The sequence below is a fragment of the Podarcis cretensis genome (genome assembly GCF_951804945.1).
Source record: "Podarcis cretensis genome assembly, chromosome: 12".
NCBI lineage: Eukaryota > Metazoa > Chordata > Lepidosauria > Squamata > Lacertidae > Podarcis > Podarcis cretensis.
The window spans coordinates 48167966-48181874 of NC_137181.1; the positions used below are offsets into that span (position 1 = coordinate 48167966).

The window sequence follows — 13909 nt, forward strand, 5'->3', positions numbered from 1 at the left end:
CTGCATTTTAAAAAATGAGAAGATTGTTTTGTTTTCTTTGTAGAAATATGCTTGATCCCCGTTAGATCTTTTAGCCAATCAATACAGAGTTTAATCATTTTAGTCTTGTCACAAGTTACTTCATTTTTAATTAACAGGGGCCAGTGTGAAATGGACTAGGACTGGAGAGACCCATGCCCAACTCCTCACTCATCCACAAATCTCCCTGGGTAACCCTGGGGAAGTCACTGTCTTAGTCTAACCCACCTCACATGGTTGTTTTGAGGAAAAAAATGGGAGTGGGGGAGAGAACCATGTGTGTAGTGTTGAGCTCATTGGACACAAGGTGAGAGAAATGAAAAATCTAATATATTTTGGGTAGAGGTAGCCTGTACAGGTCAGCCAGCCAGAAGAATTATATGGGTCCATGGGAGTGACGGCATATCAAAGGGACAGAATTGCCTGGAGTACAGGACACCAGTTTTCCTATTCCTGGCTTTCATCAATTAATTTTGTTTTCCAAGATCCAATACAATCGCCATGGAGTATTTCTTCTGGCTGATTGACCTGCATAGGCTACCTCTACTCAAAATACATTAAAATGGTTGTTGGAAAGACAGCCTTTGCAGGCTTGAAATTCTGGCTTAAAAGGCAAGGATATCTGGGGAATCCTTTTATATCTACAGGATGAGATGCAACATAGCACAAGCAGGAGTTCACTCATGCAGTGGGGTTACACCTCCCTCCCCTCTTCTCTACAGAAGCCTGCACCCCAAAGATTTTTTGCATAGAGTTGTGGGACTCTTTGGAGCACATTTGGGGGAGTGCAGAGGGGGACTGGAGGAAAGAATTAAGATAAACTGAAAATCCTGTAACACATGTGGATTTCCATTGCACAAACAGGTGGAGTTAACCAGATGTCACCCTCTGTCTCTAAATGTAAAGAAAGCCTCTAAGAATGGACTGTGGGTGCACATGCAAATTAATGACATGATGACTGCAACCAATGTGAATGAGCCATTGTGGATATCAAACCTTAGTTAGAACTTTCACCTCAAGTTTAACTCTTTCCCATGGAGTCAGTTCACACATTGAGCTCCCAGGGAACACATGTAGGGAACCAGCCCTATGCTGCTATTGTATTTTGTTGCAAATGAAAAGACGTTTAGTTGGAGTTCTAGTAATTCCACTTAGCACTATGAGGTAATGCAACTTAGAAATGGTACAGTTATAAACAGATGATGGGTTTCATTCAGATTTTCTATCTCTTAAAGCGTTTAATTCTGTCTCAGCCTAATACTAAGCAACATCTTGTCTGCTTGCTTGGAAATTTAGTGATGGCTCTTATTTCCCCTGACATGTCAGAGAGCTAGCTTGATGGCTATTGGCTGGCTTTTCTGTTTGCTGGTAGGATTTGTACTGCAGCCTTACCTCCTGAATTAATGGCAGACTGTTCTATTATGATGCCCTGAATAACCATGGTGCCACTTGTCAAGGAGATAACGTTTGATGCTCAGGAGTGCAGACTTAGAACGGAGGAAGATGAACAGCATCATTGTTAATTCTTTAATACATGAAACTACTTAGCCAGCCACAGTTAGATCAAAGCCGCCCTTGAAAAGATTGTGGTTTCAGGATAGAGGATCCTGGAAGTGGTTTGGATGGCTACATTATAGCTGGTAGCCCTGGGATGAAAAAAAATAGAGTATGAAATTGTCTCTAGGTTCAAATAGCCTTTGTTTTCAGTTCGGAACGAATTTCCTTGTGTATTTGTGTAACTATCTTTTATACGTACTTTGAGACATCGAAAAGAAGCTGAAGCTTGTTTGTCTGCAATGACTAATTATCCTATCAGCAAACTTATTGAGAGAGTTGGTAGCAATCACTAATTTGTTTACAGGGCAATCCTAGAAGTAACTGGATTCAATGAGACTTACTTTCAGGTAAGTGTATGTAGACCTGCTGCTACATATACTTACAAACTGTGTATAAGCCACCGCAGTGCCAAGAATAGGCCTCCAGGATGGTTTATAATGTAAGTGAAATAATCAATAAAGGATAATACAAATAGTAGTGTCAGCTGCGTATCAGTTCACCAAAAGTTTGGATAAATAGGAAAGTTTTAAATTGGCATCTAAAAGATAACAGTGTAGAAGACTGACAAATCCATATTTGTGCTTCTATACAAGTGTTATATGTATAAGGGTTGTACAAACAATGCAAAATGTGGCAGTATTAAAATGCACCTGTTCAGAAGAATATTCTATTCTCACAATAGTCAGCATTCTGTGCCCACTGAGCATGTTCAGTCCTCATTTGGATGTTTTGGGGATTCCCTCCAATTAGTTTTTTTTAAAAAAAAAATGAAAGGCTTTTATTTTTTGTACATTTACGAACTTTGGGTTCCCCCAGAACATGCTGACATCTTCCTCTTGTGCATGGATTGTGCTGTTTTGACTAAATAAGGATCAGCCTTTGACTAGATCACTGTTATGGATATGATATTTGCAATGTATTGGGCAAACAGAGGCAGCCTGTTCCATTGAGTCTCTCTTGTGCTGCATCTGAATAAGATGGATTCACACAGCATGCTCACTCACTGTGAGGCCATTTTTTCTGTGGCAAAGAGCCATTTGAAACCTGGCTTTTGGATGGGTTTTCAGGTCTCATTTTACTGATAGTTACTGCAATCCTGGCTTGACGTAGTATGAATTGTCTGGGGAAGGAAATGCTATAAAGGAATATTGCACCAGTACAATTGCTGGTTTAATATTCTCTTCCTTTATAGATTTGCCTTTGCATGCATATTTGTGTGCCTGTATTTCACATTGTTTTAATGATTTACTTAAACAGCAGTTTTATATTATTGTTGTTTGAATAGAGCAATCTCAGCACCTAAATATTCTTTATAAACATGTGTGACTCACAGCTGTCAGATTAAAGGATTTTGAGGTCTGGGTTTCAAATGTTTACTGCTTTCTGAAATTAGACTGCATGGTTCAGCAAAGTATATTCCTTCTTATATAGCCAGCTATTGTTCCACTGAAAAGTCAAGCCTTTTACAAGGGACTGGGATTTAGTAAAGTGCTGTGGCGGTCAAGTGATAAAAGGTATGTCACATAGAATGTATGGGTAGCACATGGTAGTATCATTCATTCCTCAGCTTATGCTGTAAAAAAACACATTGGTGGAGAAGACTGAATGCTTTTTTTCTGTTTAGAGAATTCCCCAGTGGCACATTTTACCTGGGTTTTGAGTTGGCTCATTAATAACTTTTAGTAAATGAGAAGAGGCAGTTGGGATCCTCTGTTTGAATGACTGTTTGGTCCAAGACCAATTAAAATAAAACAAAACTGGAAGAAGCAGGGTCAGCCCAGGATGTTCTGCTGCCTGATGCAGAAGACAAGATGGTGATCCCATTCACCAGAAAAAGTCAATGTGGGCAACGAAATAGCGTCCTCCACAGAAACTGAGGGAAGCAGGGTAGTTTGGAGAACTAGGTACAAGACAGGCTGCATGGTCCACAAATCTCAGTCCTCAAATAGAGGGGGATGCTAACCCCTTCCCAACACCTGCTGCCTGAGGTGGTTGCCTCACTTTGCCTAATGATAAGAAGGGAGAGAAGGGGTTTGGAAGTTGCCCATCAACAGGCTGAGCTGGTATACAGATCACTTGTTTATAGCCTTCACAGCTATGCACTGTATTTCTGTTTAAATTATAACAGTTATTTCTAAATTAGAATATGCTTCCACCCCCTTAAATCTGTGTCTTCTTTTTTGGTACTGTGTAAGTCTCCACCTCCAATATACTCAGGCAAAGGATACAATTTAAGATACAACAAAGACCTCCAGTTTTTGTTCTTCTCCCACTCTTCACTCAAAAATTACAAGCCTTACTACTTATGTCTGGAATGCATTATATGTGTTGGGTTGTACAGAAAAGTAGCTCTGTTGCTAAGGAATCACAGCAGCCACAATACAGCAATGTGTTACAGCATGAAAAGGGCTGGTTTCTATGGATTCTGGCAAACAGCATGTAGTGGGAATTCCCTTTGGATACACATTACATTAATCTTTCCATCTCACATCAGAATTGTAGTAAATTAATTTATGTTCCAATATCGCGGCTTGGCTGTGGAGCACTCTGAATGAACAGTTGTAAACACAAATGAAACAAATGGGTCTCCTGTGAGCTTTAGTTGCCATTTTTTCCTGTTGTCTCAGCAAAGCAATTGTGGAACACTCAAATTATTTTCAAATTTTCTTACAAATGTGCTGTTCGGGATTCTAGACACTTGGCCTCCTTCTTTCCTCACACAGCTGCACCAAAGAAAGAGGCACATGTTTTTCACTGTATGCCTCTAAGTGCCAAGCGCATGGCTGGCATTTGTTAACACAGGAATAAAAGCAGACCTAATGTAGTCTGTGGCAATACTAACCAAGACAGAGAGTGTACAGCATGGGTTATAAGAGCACCTTTTGTACTTATTCTCTTTGTGGCTGTTAGCATTTGTGTTACAGACTGGTGCTCCACAGTAGTCTATGTGATGTGGAGGTTGTACTCACAGTAGACTTGCAGAATTGGAAGCGAGACAGCAGCTGCAGCTGACAGAGGTGGCAGGCATTTTAATTTCCCACAATGTGCTAATATAGCTTCACTCCACGACATTATGGGAAATATAAATGGTAGCTCCCCAGAACTAGCCTGGATGCTAAGGACAGGGTTTGGGTAACACCAGTCCTAAGTATGTTATTTGCTATTACCAGCATTCCAACACCTCCTCCTCCCAGTCTGCTCCCTCTGACTACTCATCATTGTCCCACCACCAATCCCCTGGCTCTGCGCCTTCTTCCCCTGGGGGTTGCCTTGGGTGTTCCCCTGAGGGTTGCCTCCTACCACTCCTCTGCATCCAGCTAGTCCATGACATAGCCTCAGGGTGAGTTATCATTATTATTTTTGTCACGATTGGGGTTCGGCAAAGTAGATAAATCCTCTGTTTACTTGATCAAGGACATTTCTGCCCACATAATGAAAAGAGAACTAACATGGAAGTAAGCCCCACTGTTTTCAATGGACCCTACCCGTCCAAACCTATATGTGTTTATTCAGAAGTAAGTACCACTGAGCTTACTTTTAGATAACTAGGTATAGGGTTGTAGCCATATTCCCAGGAACGTATGCTTCAAATTGTAGCTTCAAATTATTTAATATGTCTTTTGGCCTTGTTCAGTTCACATAAGGGATAGTAAACATCACATGCTGTCTCGGAGAGGGGAGGGTGGGAAGAAAGACATTTTAAGAAGATAGGAGACCATTCCTCACCCACCCCTGGGGCCTGGAATAAGATGTTAAATCTGAAACCCTCCTGAAGGTTGAAAATCTACTTGTGCTCTAGACACATGAATTGATACAGAAACAGCTGGGCACAGCTTAGTGAGCAGTTGTCAGTAGCATGAAATATATTATTATAAATTTAATAATAAATTTAAATATAAATTTATTATTAGACCGCCGTGAGACAGGTTAGTTTTACCCTACTGATGATGTGTTGTTGCGATCATAATCCTGCTCAGTACGAGAGGAACCACAGGTTCAGACCTTTGGTGTATGTGCTTGGCTGAGGAGCCAATGGGGCGAAGCTACCGTCTGTGGGATTATGACTGAACGCCTCTAAGTCAGAATCCCCCCTAAACGTAACAATACCGCAGCGCTGCGGAGCCTCGGTTGGCCTCAGATAGCCGGTTTGCCGCGCGCCTGCACGGCCTCCCGGTGCGGAGAGCCGTCCGCCCGGGGAGCGGAGCGTGGCCGGAAGGGGGCCGCCTCTCGCTCTTGGCGCACCGCACATTCGTGGGGAACCCGGTGCCAAATCATTCGTAGACGACCTGATTCTGGGTCAGGGTTTCGTACGTAGCAGAGCAGCTCCCTCGCTGCGATCTATTGAAAGTCATCCCTCGACACAAGCTTTAAAAAAAAATAAAAAAATATTATTATAATTGGCTGTAGATGACATTGCAGGAAGGGTCACCTGTAAAAGCAAGGAGTGAATTGACTTGGAGCTTTTTAAAAAATCCAGGTCTATGAGGTCAGAGTTTAAGTAATGCTGAGAGAGCCTTATATTAGCAAGCTCTGGGTTCTAAACAACCAAGCAAGACTAGTTTGGGACAATGCAGTTCTGAAGCTATACTGACCAAGGGGGCGGCAACTTACGCAAACAGAGAACGATGGGGACAATTTGAAGAGGTGTCTAAAGATGGATGTGAGATGCTGCTGCTGAAGAAGACTGCTCTAATCCAAATAGATTTTCTTTCAGTCATTTTAAAAGTAATACTACATTCATGAATTTTATGTGAGCATGGATTTGTAGAGGTCACATTTTGAAGTCATTGCTTAGCATGACATCATCCACTGAAGATAAGTGGATTGTATGCAAAACTTTATAAGTAAAACATGACCATTAGAAGTGATGCTAAAGGATGATCTGAAATTAGAGTAGTATAGGACAACTAGGGCAATGTAATTGGTTTGACTCTATCACATTTATGGAAGACTATAAACTCCAGATTTTATTAGGAATTCAGTTCAGTTCACATTTAAAGGTGAGCCTATATATTTTGCACTTTATAAACAATACGCAAACTGAAACACAACCATCCTTTGAAATTCACACTTCTCTGAATTTTGCAGTGCAGTTCCCCTGCCGGGTAATGTGCATGAAAATGTGTATACTAGGGTAAGGTGTGCACAGAAATGCATATGTAAGTGAAAGTAGCATATGAAAATTAATTACATTACAGGAAAGTGTCAGAAATTTGTAGATTTCACCCCTCCCTAGCTTTGGTTTAACTTTTTGCTTTTTCACAGTAGTTCTCCTGGGATATCTGAGGAGGAAAGGGTTTTTGTGCACATACAACTTGCTGAAAGGAGGTCGCATGACCCTAGGATAATTTATTGATCATCTTTGATAATGTTTTTGTACGATCCTTTCTGATAAATGGTTGGCATCTACTTGGGGTTATTCCTGTTGTTGCCATGGAGACTTCTGTACACAGCTGCAATTTGGAAGGGGGATCCTGTGGTTTGGTTATTTTTGTTGCACTGGAGATGCTGCAGCAGGAACATACTCCTCCTCCCAGCTGTTCATTAATTTCATCCATGTGCATACCTTCAATTTTCTCAGTCCATTACATGTGTGCCATCTAGAAAGAACTCATGCCGGATAAATCAGTTAATCTCTGAACTGCTACCACCCCACTGTGCTCTTGCATTATATGCTAATTTTAAAAACATGGTTTTTAAAACTAGCTGTATGTGTTCCTAGAGTTGAACTGCAGAATGAATATACATCTTTAATTCTGTAATGACAGACTAATCTCAAAAATACAGAAGTGTGTCTTCGATGTAGGAAGAAATCAAAGAATAATTTTGACTACCACAGGAAGGAAGTTGATATATACATACCACAGAATAAGGCAACCTTATCTGGCTAACCATGTCAAGACCACTATCAGACTGGAGACGGGGTGGGCTTTGGTAATATGGTGTCCTGAGTGAGGACAAAATTTGGCACCCCACCAACTTTTAATAGGTTTATGGAGGAGGAGGAGGAGGAGGAGGAGGAAGAAGAAGAAGAAGAAGAAGAAGAAGAAGAAGAAGAAGAAGAATTTGCACCCCCTCGGCTGAGCTCCCTTTGCCGGGGGACCGCCCTCACTGCTCTAAATCCCACGCTGGTCTGGAGTCATCCACAAATTTACAGGATGAATAGATAGGAAGGTCACATAATTCCTAGCACAATAGCAATATACTTTTGCAGCTCTTCAAGCCTGCTTCCTTCTAATTAGTTCCAAATGCTCAAGTTCTTTATCTTTCACTGGTGACATTCAAAACACACTCTCTCCCTCTCTCCCTACACACATGCAAAAAGAGAGCAAATGTTGGTCTTAGCATCAGGCTGGCACCAGGTAGGTGTGAGCTGACCTTGATGGCTCATTTGAATTGCTTATTAATGAGCAATGCACCAGTCAGAAAAATCTCAGAACACTATGGTCAGACTATTGTTTATTTCTTGTATGCCTGTTGATACCTAACAATACTGTGTAGAAAATACCGTTTGACAGTAAGGTGTGGTTAACTGTTTGAAGAGAAAAGCAACATTACCCTAGCTAGTGTTTGAAACTCCCATTGTTCTAGGCACATTTTGCAACAGGGGATTTCATTAGCGTGAGCAGTTTCTGAGCTCTGAGCACAGTACTGCGCCTAAGATTTCAGATTAAAACTGTAGAGTGCAGTTCCCTACTTCCAGTTACTCTCTGAAGACTGGAGAAGAGAGCCTCTTAAGAATATTAGGGGGAGTGGGCAGGGGAAGGACTAAAGCATGTGAAAAATGAACACAATATTTTAGCTGCAGTTCATTCATTTTCAGCTTTGTATTCTTGTTATTAAAAAAAACATTCTGTTGTGCCCATTACCTAGGTTAAAGGTGCCATTTAGCTCCTAGCTTTCATATATCGGTTTGTAACACCGACATTAGCTACTAAGCAAGGTTTTGTAGTAAAATCCAGCCAACTGGCATGAAGCAGTGGGGAGAACTGAGATGCATCCTGACATCCTGTCTGGCACCATTGCTGTTGCCTTTGTTTTTGCAGGACAGCTACTGCAAGGAATAATTTCTCTAATGGACATATTCTCTGCCAGGGGCTTGAGTCCATGATATGTATGTCAGCCATTTTAATTAAGAGACTGGAATTAAATCTTCTCAGTAATTAACCTTCCTTTACAGTTGCACCACTTTTTACTTTCCCTTTGATGTGAGAAAGGAATAATAGCTTGATATGCAGAAAAATCAATACCCTTTCCTTTACATATATTTCTTCTCCCTGCCCCACCCCAGCTCCAGCAGTTCACATCTGATAAAGGTGATGTGCTTCTGCCAAGAAAGCAAACTCTCTAGGTTCCTTTCCACATAAGAAGCTACATGCGTGAATTGGTTCCTAAGCTATGGGGGAGCTAGTGATGAGCAAACTCTGCTTCATTGCTCTGTTCAGAATTGGCCCATCTCAAATAAATTATTTTTGCTGCCATACAAGTTGATTGATGTAATCAGGAGTATGATAAGAAGATAAGAGTCCAATGTCTTTGTTCAGACCAGGTCTCTCCATGGTTTTAAGTTTGGTAATAAGTTGCAATTTGGTAATAAGTTGCAATTTAGTAATAAGTTGCAATTTGGTAATAAGTTGCTGCTGAATTGCAACTTATTACCAAACTTAAAACCATGGAGAGACCTGGTCTGAACAAAGACATTGGATTCTTATCTCATTATACACGACAAAGCCATTTTTCACCTTCTCACCCCTTGCTTTTTCCTGCAAGACCTATTGCAGTCGTTAAGAGTCGTCAACAGGCTCATCACAGCTATCTGCCAATCACCCAATCCCACCACCCTTCTTCTTTTTTTTTTATTAATTTTTTAAGAAAATTTTTCTTTTACAAATTTAAATAACACATTCGTATCCACTATAATACAAAATTCTTTTGGACTTCCCCCCGCTCCCTCCACAATCCTCATAATTTTAAATTTAGTTCACATTTCCTTTGTAATTGTATTGCCAGTTAATAAATCTTTACAGCTCTTTTCCCTCTTACAATACCCTTTCTCCTCACAAAGCCTCTTTAAATCCAACTAGCATTGTCTTTTCATCACAAATATTTTCCAGATAAATCGTAAACTTTCTCCAGTCCTGTGTGAACTTGTGATCTTTTTGGTATCTAATTTTTCCTGTCAGTTTATCTAATTCAGCAAAGTCCATCAGTTTCCGTCTCCATTCTTCCAATGTTGGTAATTCTTCTTGTTTCCATTTTTGAGCCATTAAAATTCTTGCCGCAGTCACTGCATATTGAAAAAGTTTATAATCACTTCTATTAATTTCTCTTCCTGTAATTCCTAACAAAAAGGCTTCTGGTTTCTTCAAAAACGTATATTTAAACATCTTTTTCAACTCATTATATATCATTTCCCAGAAGCCTTTTACTTTCTTACACTCCCACCACATATGATAAAATGACCCTTCCCTTTCCTTACATTTCCAACATTTGTTACATGTCTTATACATTTTTGCTAATTTAACGGGAGTGATATACCATCTATATACCATTTTCATAATGTTTTCCTTTATCGTCGTGCATGCAGTGAATTTCATATTTTCCTTCCATACCTTCTCCCAATCTGCTAACTGTATATTATAACCAAAGTCCCTGGCCCAATGTATCATAACCGATTTAACTTCTTCGTCCTTTGTTTGCCATTCCAATAGCATTTTGTACATTTTTGACAATACCTTATAATCATTATTTATTATCTCTTTCTGAAATCTAGACTCTCCTCCAATATATTTCCTCTCTTTGCAATCCTTTTTAAACATTTCATTTGTTTGGAAGTAGTGCAACCAATCATATACATATTTTTTGACTTGTTCATATGGCTTCAATTTCCATTTCCCCCCTTCTTTAATTACAATGTCTCCATAAGTCATCCATTCCTCTCTCATGTTTGTCTTTTTGACACTCATGACCTCCAGTGGGGATAACCAATGAGGTACATTTGGTTCCAAAATATTTTGGTACCTATCCCATATTTCTATTAGGGCACCTCTGAAAATATGATTGGCAAAACTTTTATGAGCTTTCTTCTTTCCCGACCATAAGTAGGCGTGCCAGCCAAACCTGTTGTCAAACCCTTCCAGATCCAATAACTTATTGTCTTTTAGTGTTATCCAATCCTTTATCCAACAGAGACAAGATGCTTCATAATAAAGTTTCAGGTCTGGCAGGGCGAAGCCACCTCTTTCTTTCGCATCAGTTAGTAACTTAAATTGTATTCGTGGCTTTTTGCCCTGCCAGATATATTTTGAAATCATTCTTTGCCACTCTCTGAAGATCTTTGTCCCCTTAATTATTGGAATCATTTGAAATAAGAACAACATCTTTGGAAGCACGCTCATCTTGATTGAAGAGATTCTGCCCCAAAAAGATAGTTTCATCCTACTCCACGCTTCGAGGTCTCTCTTAATAGTATTCCAAGTTGTCACATAATTGTTTTGAAATAAGTCAATGTTTTTTGGGTTAACCATATTCCTAAATATTTTACCTTCTTTGCCACTTCCATCTCTGTTTCTCTTTGCACTTCTTCTATCAAACTTTGGTCCAAATTCTTCACCATAAGTTTAGTTTTCCTCTTATTTAATACAAATCCGGCCACTCTTCCAAATTGATCAATTTCTTTTATAACTTCTTTTAGACTACTTGTCGGATCTTCCACCGTAATTACCAGATCATCGGCAAAGGCTTTAACTTTATATTGGTTTTGACCTACTGTTACCCCCTTTATTAGTTCGTTTTGCCTAATAGAACTAAGCAGGACCTCCAGAACCGTAATGAATAACAGTGGTGAGAGAGGGCATCCCTGTCTTGTACCTTTCTTTATATTCACATCCTCTGTGATTACATTATTTACTATCAATTTAGCTCTCTGTTCTGAATATATTGCCTTTATACCGTTATAAAAGTCTTCTCCCACTTCCATCATTTCCAAATTTTTCAACATGAATTCCCATGAAACATTATCAAACGCTTTCTCTGCATCCACAAACATTAGAACAGCTTGTCTCTCATTACTGGCAGTCAAATATTCCAGAATATTTATTATATTTCTTACATTGTCCTTCATATGTCTGCCAGGAAGGAAACCTGCTTGATCTTTATGGATATGTTGTTGCAATATCTTCTTAAATCTTGTTGCCAAAATACCCGAGAAAATCTTGTAATCTGTGTTTAGCAGAGATATCGGTCTATAGTTCTTCACTTGTGTGAGATCAGAATCTTGTTTTGGTATGAGTGTTATAAAGGCTTCTTTCCATGTTTCTGGTATGTCCTGTTGTTTCAAAATATTATTCATAACTTCTTTAAGTGGTACCATCAGGGAGTCCCTCATTTCTTTGTAATAAGTTGCTGTAAATCCATCTGGTCCTGCCTTCCCTTTTTTCATCTGTTTTATAATTTCTATTATCTCCTCATTCTCTATTGGGGCATTCAGTCTGTCTTTCATTTCTGTCGGGATCTTTTGCACCTTTTTTCCTTTCAAAAATTTCTCTATCTTCTTTATATTGTTTTTCTCTCGTTTTGCATATAAATGCTTATAGAAATCCAAAAATCCTTTTCTGATACCTTTTGGGTTCTCTATTTCCTCGTCATCCACAATGATTTTGTTAATTGTACCTTGCTCTTTCCTTTTTTTGATTTGCCATGCAAGCCATTTTCCAGGTTTATTTGCGAATTCAAAGTTCCTTTGTCTCAGTCTTTTAATGTTCCATTTGACTTCTTTATTTATGATCATGGCAAACTGTGTCTGCAAGACTTTAATATTTTGTTTTATCTTGATGTTATTTGGCTTTTTGATTAACTTTTGTTCATTGTCCATTATTTGTTTTAGGATTTCCTTCTTCCCTTTCTCTCTGCTCTTATTTTTAATCGCATTCTGTTGGATGAAGAATCCCCTCATTACCGCCTTGCTTGCATCCCAAACTGTGCTGATCTTTGTGCCTTTGTTCATATTGTCTGCAAAGTAATCCATCAATTTTTTACGGGCATCTTGAATGATTCTTTCATCTTCCAAAAGGTAATCTTTCAGTCTCCATCTGAATGTTCTTTCTTCATACATCTTTATCTCCATTTTTATCGGATTGTGATCCGAAATTACTCTGGGTTGGATTTCTATTTGTTGGATTCTAGTAGTTAGTTCATTCGAGATCCAAATTTGATCTATTCTTGACATGGACTGATTCGGTTCCGAATAAAATGTGAACTCTTTTTCTAATGGGTGTCTAAGTCTCTAAATGTCAATTAAATTGAGATTTTGCACCAATGCGAAAAAGGTCTTCGGTAGTTTCCCTTCTTTACTGTCACTTTTTTCTCTTAATCTATCCATTTCCGTTGATACAACTCCGTTCATATCTCCCATTATTATAATTTTTTGATCCATATATTCAAACAACCTTTCTTCCAATTTCTTGTAAAAATCAGTCTTATTTCCATTAGGTGCGTAGATCCCGACAATTATTAATTTTTCGCCCTGCCAATTGATCTGTATTGCAATTATTCTTCCTTCTTCATCTTTGAAGATCTGTTGAGCTTCTATGTTTTTCCTTACATAAAGGACTATGCCTCTCTTCTTTTCTTTATCTGAGGATATAAATTCATTACCCAATCTGTTATTAATCAGAATTTTTTTATGCTTCCTTGCCACATGTGTTTCTTGAAGACAGATGATGTCCAAATTTTTCCTTTTTAGATATTGTTCAATACTGTTTCTTTTCTTCTTATCATTCATCCCATTAATGTTCCAATTCCATAATTTCAATGCCATATTTTCTGGTGATTAATTAAAAAGTATAAAAATTGTTTCAAATTATCTCTTTATAATTCCTCTTTTTCTTCTTCCTCCTCTTCTTCTTCTTCTTCTTCTTCTTCTTCTTCTTCTTCTTCTTTCTCCTCCTCTTCATCCGTCTCTCTATTCTTTTTGTACTTTCCTTTTAAAAGTTTTCCTCCCATCGAGTCAATTCCTCCTACCGCGCCTTCTTCCTCTTCCTCTTCTACCATCAATTCTTTGTAGCGTCTCTGAAACTTACTTGTTTCTTCGGGACTTGTAAGTCTATGTCTCTTGGCTTTGTATACAAAGGAAATCCCCTGAGGGAATTCCCATTTAAATTCAATCTTGTTTTTCTTCAGAATTTGGACCAATGGTTTATATGGGTCTCTCCGTTTCAAAAATCTGACCGGTATGTCTTTAAAAATAATTATGTAGCTCCCATCGATATTCAATCGCTTCTCTCTGTTTTTTTGGAGTATTAGATTCCTCATATCTTTGTCTTTAAAGGTGATC

The 13909-nt window shown here is 38.9% G+C and overlaps 1 protein-coding gene across 3 annotated transcripts in view; it reads left to right on the plus strand.

Annotated features, from left to right (window-relative positions):
• Window positions 1-13909, plus strand: part of TMEM108 (transmembrane protein 108) — a 198721-nt gene that overhangs the window by 57039 nt on the left and 127773 nt on the right. The window lies entirely within an intron of this gene.